This window comes from Trichosurus vulpecula, chromosome 1, assembly GCF_011100635.1.
Source record: "Trichosurus vulpecula isolate mTriVul1 chromosome 1, mTriVul1.pri, whole genome shotgun sequence".
NCBI lineage: Eukaryota > Metazoa > Chordata > Mammalia > Diprotodontia > Phalangeridae > Trichosurus > Trichosurus vulpecula.
The window spans coordinates 80,550,917-80,561,839 of record NC_050573.1 but is presented as its reverse complement, the minus strand read 5'-3'; positions in this window follow the sequence as shown (position 1 = coordinate 80,561,839).

Here is a 10,923-nt window from a genome sequence, read left to right as displayed (position 1 = left end):
TGAGAGAACCTCAGAAAAGACAGGAATTTCAGGGACTGGAGTTCGGCCTGAGTGAAGTGTAGATACCTCTAGGCTGACTCCATTGAATTGGCAAACAGTAGACCCTGAGGGCAGCTCCATTGGGAAGCAGACTAGGCCTAAAGAAATTTCACCTCAATTTTCACCTCACTCATAATCTCAAGAAATTTCACCTCACAAACTTTTACCTCATAAAGAACAGCAAATGGCTGAGTGGGAGAAAATTGAGTGACCCCTGCCCCAGTGTTTCCAGAAGCCAAGCCTAGCAGTGCTGACCAGAAATGATCCTGGGCTGTGGCTGTGGGTGAGGAGGAGCAAGCACACTCCTGGTGAGTGTGGTACCAAAGGGAGTAAGAACATATTTGGGACAGCGTGGCTGGGGGCTATAACTGTGGCTTAGAGGAGAAGAGTTCTTGAGGCTGAGCCCCCAGTCAGAATTCAGAAAATAACAATGAGAAGGACCTGAAGCCTAGGGTAACACCCACAATTTGGGATTAAAAACTGATTATAATAATAAGCCACTTAAAATAAAACAAAAAAATAAAAATAAAAACAAGTAAGCAAAGGAAAAAGAACCTGATTTGGGTTCATATACAGAGGAAGATAGTGAGGTTAAAAAAAAGCCACTCCTATCCTAAAGAGTAACATCAAATAGTCACAAACCCAAAAAGAATTCTTGAAAGAACTTAAAAAGGAATTTAAAAAATCAAATAAGAGAGATTGAGGAAAAATTAGGGGAAAAAAGCAATCCAAGAAGATTATGAAAAGAAAGTTAACCAATTGGAAAAACAGAAAATTACTCCTTGAAAACTAGAATTGGGTAAGAGGAGTTGAATAATGTTATGAGACACCAGGAAATAATAAAACTAGAAAACTATTAAAAATAGGAGAGAATATGAAAAATCTCATTAGAAAAACAACTGATCTGGAGAACAGATCGAGAAGAGACAATATAAGAATTGTCAGACTACCTGAAAGTTGTGATTAAAAAAAAAAAAAGAACCTGGATGCAATACTGCAAGGAATTATTTAGGAAAATTGCCCTGAAGTTCTAGAACAAGAGGGTAAAGTAGAAAAAAGAAAAATCTACTGTTCACCACCTGAAAGAGATCCCAGGAGGAAAACTTACAGGAATGTCATAGCCAACTTTCAAAAATCCCAGGTTAAGGCAAAAATATTGCAAACAACAAGGAAAAAAAAACCAATTTGAATACTGCAGAAATATGGTCAGTGTAAGAAATGGGAGGAGTAAAAAGATTCAGTAAAGATTGGGAAAGAAAGGGAGATAGAAAAGGAATTTAGGTGGGGGGGTTGTAGAATGGCAGCTTGAGACCACCTGGAATTCATTCCACATGCTGCTCTTAGCTGCCAGGTGCTCTTGGCCACCCCCCCCCCCCTCCCCGCCACTCCACCTTAGAAGACTGGGTGTGTCAATTAGGAGCTGAAGCTAAAGAAACTTGTAACCTGATTAGAAAAAAAGGGCTGATTAGTTAGTGCTTAGAAAGGTAGCCTCTTTTGCTCTCAAGGGGCTGCCAGGCCCCACCTAGGGAGGAGCCCTTAGAAAACTGAAAGGGATTTTTCCCTTTATCAGAGGCAGCAGGCTGAAGAGGAAACTGAGAAATATTTTAGCTTGGTATAAAGAATGAGTGGGGGAGTTGCAAGCCCACATGCTCTTAAGGACCACTCCCTCTTATCTTTCTTAAGAGTCCAAAAGATTTTTTTATTTTTTTTAAGAGAAGTACCCACATCCCTTCCCCCTCAAAAATCCTTAGAATCCTTAGGCATTTTGTTAATTGCCAGTATGCATAAGATGAAGCTTGGAGAAAGCAGGGTGCCAAATTCAAAACTGGATGGTTCTTAAAGCAAATAATGATATGAAATAAAGTTTTTTTTTATAAGTTTGGCCAGGCAAATATTCCTAATAACTAGGCAGAATTAATGTCTGTACTCAACCTCCTGTTTATGGGAGAAGAAAAGGGTATGATTAAAAAGGCAGCCATGGAGGGATGGGAAAGGAGATACCCTCCAGGACCAGGAGCGGTAGCTGTGGATAGAAAATTCCCAAATGAAGATCCAAACTGGGATAACAATATTAAAGAACATCATAGGAATATGCAGGATCTTAGACAATTGGTAATAGAAGGGATGAGGGAAGCTGTGCCAAAATCACAGAATATAAGGCTTTTGAAATAGATCAGGAAAAAAAAATGATGAATCTCCTCAGTTCCTAGAAAGAATGAGGAGATATTCAGGATCCTGTTGAAGAGGTTAAATCAAAATGATGGTTGTTAGTGAACCATTGGTTTCTGGGGGTACTCAAGACCCCAAGGTGCCCACACACTGGGTCCTGCCGAAGGTATTTGGCTCGGGCCTTCTGGGCCAAGGGAGGGGACGGGGTTTGTTGGAGGTTCACCATGACGGGTTGTCTTGGGAAGTCCCACCCTTTGTGATGCCTGTTTTCACAGGCGGGCCAGATTTAGTCTGGGCTGAGCTAGATTGAATCTGAGCACCTTCATGGAGGCAAGATGGAGATTCTACACCCAAAGATTGTAGGAGGCATTGAGTGGTGGTCTGGGGTGACTAGAGGAGGGCTTTAGGGAGGGTCTTGAGATGAGGTTGGACTCCAGCAACCAAGAGAATGGAATGGGGGGTGGGAAGTAGCTGAAGACATGGATATTGATAGTATCAAGGCTGGGAAGTAACTAGACAATAAAGGGCAAGGCTAGGTAGAGATTTGGGCCTAATGCTAATGTAAGGCTTATGGCCTTAGGGGAGGGCCAGATCTAGTTGGAAGATTCAAGGACAGTTCAAGGGGGCTCCCAGAGACTGTATTTCAGATTCAAGGGGGTTCCCAGAGACTGTGCCCTCATCACTGTGGCCCAAGGGATGCTAAAAGTAAACTTTGTCACCAGGGCATGGCCAGATATAAATAAGAAATTGCAAAAATTAGAGAGATGGAGTGAGAGACCAATAGGCGAATTATTGAGAGAGGCTCAGAAAGTGTATGTGAGGCGGGAGGATGAAAGATAGAAACAGAAAGCTCGGGTCATGGCCAATACTATGAGGGAAGTTATGAGGAAACAAAAAGGAAGAGGTGATCATAAACAATCCTTAAGGGAGAATCTCAAAGGGCACAGGGCTTCAGGACATCGGAGAGATGTGGGTAAATGGACAGGTAGGACAGTCTGTATTGTAATAAAGGACATTTTAAGAGAGAGTGTCCTGAGTTAAGGAAGGAAGAATAGGTAGCTCCCCTCCTCACTTTTGAGGAAGACTATTGAGGTCTGGAGCTCTTTCTCTCTAGACCCAGCTGAGAACCCCTAGTAAACCTAAAGGTTGGGGATCATAAAGAAGACATAATATTCTTGGTATAGACACAGGGATAGAGAGATCTTCCCTTTGTACACTACCCATTGGGGTAAAAATTGGGAGAAAAACCCTAAAGGTTATGGGAGTTAAGGGTGAGGATTTCTGTGGACCCCTACCTATTGGAAGGGTCAACGGGTTTTCGCTCAATTTTTATATATACCAGAAGTAATAGGATCAACAATTCTCATATGTGGTAACCTGGAAATGCAATTGATGTCACCTGACATTTATTGTTTCTGTATTTCTAAAATTCTCTTAGATTGTGAAATTTAAGAAGACCATTATGTGATTTTAATCTGAGCTTGATACATGTGAATTGGGTGCCTTTAAAGGATGTGATGAAAATTTGATAATTCTAAACTGTCATATTTGGTTTAGAAATATATTTACCTACACTGAAATGAGTAGTTCAAATTTTACATACACAATAATGTTTAGGGCATCATTACATTTTGTTAGAGTTGCACTAGGTTAAGAAGTTGGACAATTGCTATAACCTAAGAAGTTATAACTTCCAAGTTTTGTCTGGAAGTTCAGTTGAAATTGTTTTTGCTATAAATCAACTATTTATACAAAGGCCTTGTTGGGTCCTCTTGTAATCTCTGTCAATTCAGGATACATTGTGAACTGTTAAAAATGTCATTTTATAAATTTTCTTACAGTGCTAAGAGTATTGGGCCTTAGAAATTAAAATGTTACCACTAGTGATTAAAATAATTCCTCTTGTAATCTAGATGTTGTTAGATTAAGAATTGTACTTAATTAAGAAATTGAGGTTGTTAACTGAACCAAGGGCTTTTGGATATTCGATCTTGTGTGAAGTTTTTGGGGTGGAGGAATTCCTATGCACAAAGCTTTTAAAGTCCTGGTAGACTTTGTAATTGTGATAAAGCTAATTTAATTGGGTATGTAATGTATGAAAAGTATGTGTTCTCTCCATTACAACACCTTTTTGACTAAAGAATTTTGTGATATCTGGAAGTTCTGTTATAACAAAGAATTGAGTTGTTATAATACTTTGAAAAATACAGGGGTGTGATTTTCAAGCCTGTATCATCTAAAGATATATTTATGTATGTTAATCTGGAGATTTATGGACTAATTGGTGATGGCACTTTGGGAATTTGAATTAATCCCAATGTCTAAAGGTTATTTTGCTTTAAGAAGGAGACACATCTCATTTTAGAGCTGTCCAAATAATTTTTCTTCATGAAAGTTTAGTGACAATCCCTATTTATATCAGGATCAATTTTAAACTGTTTTAAAGAAGGGAAAATACTTTTGAAAAGTGTTCTGTAAAGTCTTTTTGTATAATTTTTAGAAGGCCTGCTGAATTTCCACCTGTAAGCTAATCGGTTGCAGTTCAAACCTATTGTGAGTTTTCGGAGTTTCTGGGTGAGAACCTTATTAGAATTGTTAGAATTAATGCTTATCTATAGAAGCCTTGGGGGATGGTGGTTAAAGGACCATTACAGTAGGGGTCAGAAGCCTCCAAACCTGGCTTCTTAAAGTCAGCAGAACTTATAAGGTTAGATTTGAGATGGGGTTTGGTTTGGTAGTTTTCATTAGTAAAACTTGCCATCTGATGTAAAAGAACCCACTTTCGGGGTGAGATGATATGATGCTTTTTTATGGCAGATCTCTGTAATCAGAAATAAGCTGGTAGTGACAAAAGGGAAGGTATCTGCTAGAATCTGTTACCATTGTGAAAGAAGTTGGTTTTATGGAAAAAAAAATGGAAAATTGGATAAATGCAGATATGTTGTTTTTAATCAAGTGACTGGTTACATTGGTACTCTTGTATAGTCAAATGAAAGATAATATGGCTTCTAAAGTATTAATGGGAATAATTTGGGAAAGAAGGGAAAAGAAGTTTTATGAGATAATATTGCTTACAAATGTAAGGTTGAATCATTATCCCATAGACTAAGGCTGGGATTTAAAGTTATATTGTATCTATGTGGGATAGGGTCCTTAGATGTTTTAAAGTGATATAAGAGCAATTAGGTATTAATACAAATAGTGTAATTAATCACTGGAACTAAATCAGAGATCTTCAGTTTAGGGAAAGGAATTTCAATGTAAGCCTCTTTAGGAGAGAAGTTGTAGAATATTTATATATTGATGGAAAAAGTTAAATGTGGATTGGAATTCATTCCATCATCTAAAACAAAGATAAAAATTATATGGTTCAGTTCTTTCAGATCAGGTACAATTAGAGAAGAATAGAAAAATAGAGGAGAAACTGATGCAAATGTGTTAGAGCAGTAACATGATCTTAATGGGAAGATTTTATGAACAAGGGAGGAAAGACTTGCAAACTATTTAGAGCTAGCTTTAAGGATGTTCCTTAGGCAATCGTCACTGATCACTGGAACTTGCCATTCAAAGACTTAATGGGACTGTTAGCTGACTGTTTCTCTGAGTCTAACTCCAGGTGTGAGTATCAAGGAAGGCTGACCCAAGATGCCAGCAGCCCTGTGGGAGGGCAGGCATGAGCTGCAGATATGATTTTTTGGCAAAGTTGAGGGGGCAACTGTTCAGCATATGCTGAGGTGGGACCCTCTTGACTTAACTGAAACCTGGCAGACTAAGCCTGGCTCAATGCAGCTTGCAGTTTGACATAGCCTCTGCCTGGAGTTGACAGGAAGCTGGGGAAAATATGGTCCCCTTACTCTAAGTCCCTGCTCTCTTGGTGGCAAATTTCTATAATCAGAAGGTTTAGTAAATCTATTAAAATAGTTGATTATGGAACATCTTAGATTACTATAGGACTGGGACTAGTGTTGTTAGGTTTTTTTCTTGGCAATGGTGTGGAGATAATTAGGTCAAGGGCTTGTGAGAATATTTTGTTATTTGGTTAATATCATGCTTATCTAAAGTTTTGTTACAATTAGTAATGTTAAAAGAAGAATGTTTTGAGGTTTATTTTGTAAATGCCATCAAAGAAACATGGCATGACTAAAATTTTATGATGTTATATGTACTGTGTTAAGAATTGGTTATCTAATGTATTTATGTATGTGCTAGAGTCTGCTGTTAATTCCTTAGTGAAATATCATCCTCTTGGTGAGGAAATGTTAATGTAAAGTATGTTAAGTAAAGTATGTAAAGAGTTAATGTAAAGTATGAGGAACTGGGTTCTGATGTAAATTTCTTAAACATGGCAATTGACCAAAGTTCCAATTTTGAATTTGTAAAAATGATCAGGGTATAAGGATTAGAAAATTGTGCCAAGGTACCTTTTGTAGGAGAATGGAAAAAAGCTGGTTCCTACAAGAAGGCAAGAAGAAGATGCTGGAGATGGCTGGAACAAATACCAAGGACCAGAGGACTTCACTGATGTTGTTCCCTGCCAGACAGCCTTATGGGAAGAAGACTTTTGAATCTTAAAGGAACAATTTCATTACCATTTTCTTTTGGGTCTCTGTATCTGTATTTACAAAGGGGACTGCCCCCTTTGATTTGTCAATGCGTCGATCAGTTCTTCCCATATTTAAAGGGGTGATGATTAAGGAGAAAAATTCAGATGAGAAAGAGAGTAAGGGAATATTAAAAATGTGGAAACAAAAATTTGATTAAAAGAAGAGGGGGAAATTGTAAGAAATGGGAGGAGTTTTGTTTCCACAGAACTAAAGGTGTGCTTCCCTGCCCTCCCCCACCTCAGCTTTAGCAGAGACCAGGCCTCAAGGTTGGTCAGGTGAGAGGTCAGAGGCTTGTATGCATGTGCATGCTTTTTGAGAAGACAGTCTGGGGAATTAGAGAGGCCAAACCCACTTGAACCAGTTGAAACTTATCTAGGGTCTGGTCTTGGTCAAGAATCCAGGCCTACTGATTTGCATAATTCACATATGTTAAAGAGGGAAAGTAGGGGAAGTAAAAGAATATAGTTTAATCCTAAACTAAGACAAGGAAAATCTAATTAACTTTACTTTTGCTTCTGTATCCTTATTATCCTATCTAAATAAACTGTATAACCTAGGAAAACTATGTAAAAAAATAAGGATTGTAAAGTAACCATAACTCTAGAAGGAAAGGAGGGAATGGTTATCCCTTCTCCTGCAGCTGTATCAGTGTGAGTGTTCCCATGAGCACTACACCTGCTCTCTCCAGGAGCGTAATAAAATGCCTTCCTCTGCCCACTCTGGTCTTGAGTTCTTTGGGTGAGACTGGGCAAATCACATGGATCTTCCTAAGGTCAGGTGAAGGGAAGCAATAGGCAGCGGAAGCTTGTCCTGGGCTTACTCCCGGATCTTGCCTTGGGGTGCCCTGTGATCCCCACTGCCCTGTGATCCCCCCTGCGGTGTTAAGAGGGCTACCACTCTGGATTCCCTTGGGGAACCCTGTGGTCTGCACAGCCTTCTTAAGGGGACATCACTTGAGACTTCCGGCCCTGTCTCGGGAGCCTTGTGATCTTACTGCCGTCCTAAGGGGCTATCACTTGGGTCCTCCTTACGGTCTGACCCCTAGGAGGCCCTGTGGTCCCCACAGATTAAGGGGGGCTACCACTTGGTCTTTCTCTGGGAGTCCTGTGGTCTGTACAGCCTTCCCTAGGGATTATCACAGGGTTCTTCCTCAGGACTTTGGCCCTGCCTAGGAAGTCCAATGATCCCCAAAGCTGCATGTTCTCACAATTTGGGGAAGTCCAGTGATCCCTAAAACCATGTTTCTCACAGTCAGGATTTCATAAGACCTAGTAGCTTCTACTCTAAAAGACCATAGATCTTGGAACATTGTATTTTGAAGCACAAAAGAGTTGTGTCCAAGAATAATTTACCCAGCAAAGTTGAGTGTAATCTTGAATGAAAAAAAAATGAATATTCAATGAACCAAAAGGTATTTGTAACAAAAACTCAATGGAAAGTTCGATATAAAAGATCCAGAAGGAATATAAGGAAAACATTAAAGACTAATTATGAGGCACTTATTAAGGTCAAGCTATTTGTCATATATATGAAAATGTTATCAGCGTTCTTAAAGCTGTCATCATTACTAAAGTAGCTTGAAAGAAAGGTTGGGGCTGAGTTGTGTATGATGGGGTGATTCTAAAAAACAAAATTAAGTAGGAAAAGGTAAAAGGGAGCAATCATTATAAAAATGAGGTGTGAAAGGAAGAACTAATACAGAGGAAGGAGGGGAAGTTGAGGGCTGGTAATGTTGGAACTTTACTCTCATCTGGGTTGAAGAGGAAACAACATGTATATCTGGAAGGGTGTAGAAGTCTCCTGAACATGTAGAGAGGTGAGAAAACTGGGGACAGGGTGGGCGAAGGACTTTAAGAGGGGTGTTTAGATTGGGATTTAGGAGGATGGGGAGGACTTTTGGAGGGGTGTTTGGATTGAGATGAGGGGAAGGGATTGGAGACTTTTGGAGGGGTGGATGAAATGGGGGGTGGTAGTGTGGGGGGAGAAGATAAGGTAATAGGGATAGGGTAAAAAAAGAGACCCAGAAAGGAAATAGTGAATAAAAATAAGATGGAGGGAAATTCACAAATGGTAATTATAACTTTGAATGTGAATGGGATGTTTATAGCAGCTCTCTTTGCGGTGGCAAAGAACTGGAAATTACAGGGATCCCTGTCAAATGGGGAATAGCTGAACAAGCCATGGTGTATATTTGTGAGGGAATACTACTGTGCAATAAGAAATGAAAAGCTCAATGATTTTAGAAAGGTGTGGAAAAACTTGCACAAAATGATGAAGAGCGAAGTGAACAGAACCAAGAGAACATTATATACAGTAAAAGCAATATTGTTTTAAGAACAACTTTGAGCACTAAGTATTTTTGACTATTATAAAACACACAAATTAAAAATAAAGGATATATGAAGAAAGATATCATCTGCAACCAGAGAAAGAACTTATAGAAGTACATATTGAATAATTTTACATATACATATTTATTTGTGTCTAATGGTAGCCATCTTGATGGGGGGGGAGAGGGAAGAAAAAAAGAAATTTACATGATAACTTCAGGGAATAGCTTGTTGTACATGGTAGATTTGCAGTTTTATGTGCAATCATCTTTTTTATTTTACTCTTATGGAAATGCTTCTTCTGTTTATGAATTGAAAATAAATTTTTTTAAAAAGGAGCACTTTGTGATTGAATTGATACAAGTCTTTTCTTGTGCTTTGGTAGTTTGATCCCTAAATATTTTATGCGTAATTGTGGTTATTTGAAATGGGATTTTCCTTTCTATTAGTGCTTCTTGGGTTTTGTTATTATCACATAGAAATGCAGTTGATTTTTTGAGGATTTATTTTGTTGCCTGTAACGTTGCTGAAGAGATTAATTCTCTATCAGTATCTTTGCTGACTTCCTAGGAGTTTCCAAGTATACCATCAAAGCATCAGCACATAAGGATAGTTTTATCTCCTCTTTACCTATCTTTATGCCTTTGACTTCTTTCTCTAGTCTTATTGCTGTGGCTAGAATTTCCAAAACTATATCAAATAAGAGTGAAAAGAGTGGGCATCTTTGCATCATGTAGGCTACTATGTCGCTTAAGAATAATTGTACTCTCTAGAGATGAAAGGGACATTATAGATCACTTATCCCAACTTCCTGATTTTATGGATGAGGAAAGTAAAGGTTAGAGAAAGTAGCCCAAGCTTTCCTAATTAGGTAGAGACCCACATTTTAACCCATGGCCTCGGATCAGGGCTTATAATGTATTATATTTCTATGGGAGTTTGAGGGACTCTGAAGGCAGGCACAGGAGAAACTGAGACTTCAAGACATGAAAGCAGGACTGCTTAGTCACAAGTTTGGGAGATAGGATGAGACTATTCATACAAACTTGCAACAGCCCTTACTCCTGGGCTGTTCATGGGGAGAGTTTGTTGGTCTTTAATTCCATCTGAATCTTTTCATATGACTGACCCAACTTTCTTTCCCACTAGGGTGCAATCTAGGGGAGAGAGGGAGAGGGTGGGGGGGGGGAGAGAGATGAAGGAAATAGAGAAGGGTAGGAGAGAGGAAGGGGAGGGGAGGGAAGGAAGGAAAAGGGAGAACAGCTTGTAGCAGCAAGTAATGGTATTATGACTGCTGCTGTTTCATTGGCCTCTGAGATGCTAACTACTGGGCCTGAGACCAGCCAGAACTGAGGTCAGGATCTGGCTTGGAGATGGAAGTTGTGGGCCAAGATTTATGGGGAGTATTGCTGTTGCAGCATGTTCCAGAGTGCTGGGGTGGACTTCTATCACAGAGTTAAGAGAACAATTAGTTGTGGGAGGGGAAGGAAGGCCTACCTTTCTCTTATGTGCTTTTTTTTTACCTTTTGAGTTAAATGCTGGCATCACAGATGTGTAACTTCTCTTCATATCTCCAGGAACAGGAGTGGGTAGAAGATTTTGGGGAAAGGTTGGGCCTGATAGTTCTTTTAATTTAAAACATTTACCTTCATTTGTTTGAATAAATCATATGATTGTTAAAAATGTCAAAATTTGAGTCTTATGAAGCCAATGAGAACAGTTGTCCTGCATGTTGGGTGGGGGCAGAGCCATCGACATTTCTCTAATTTTAACATTTCAGG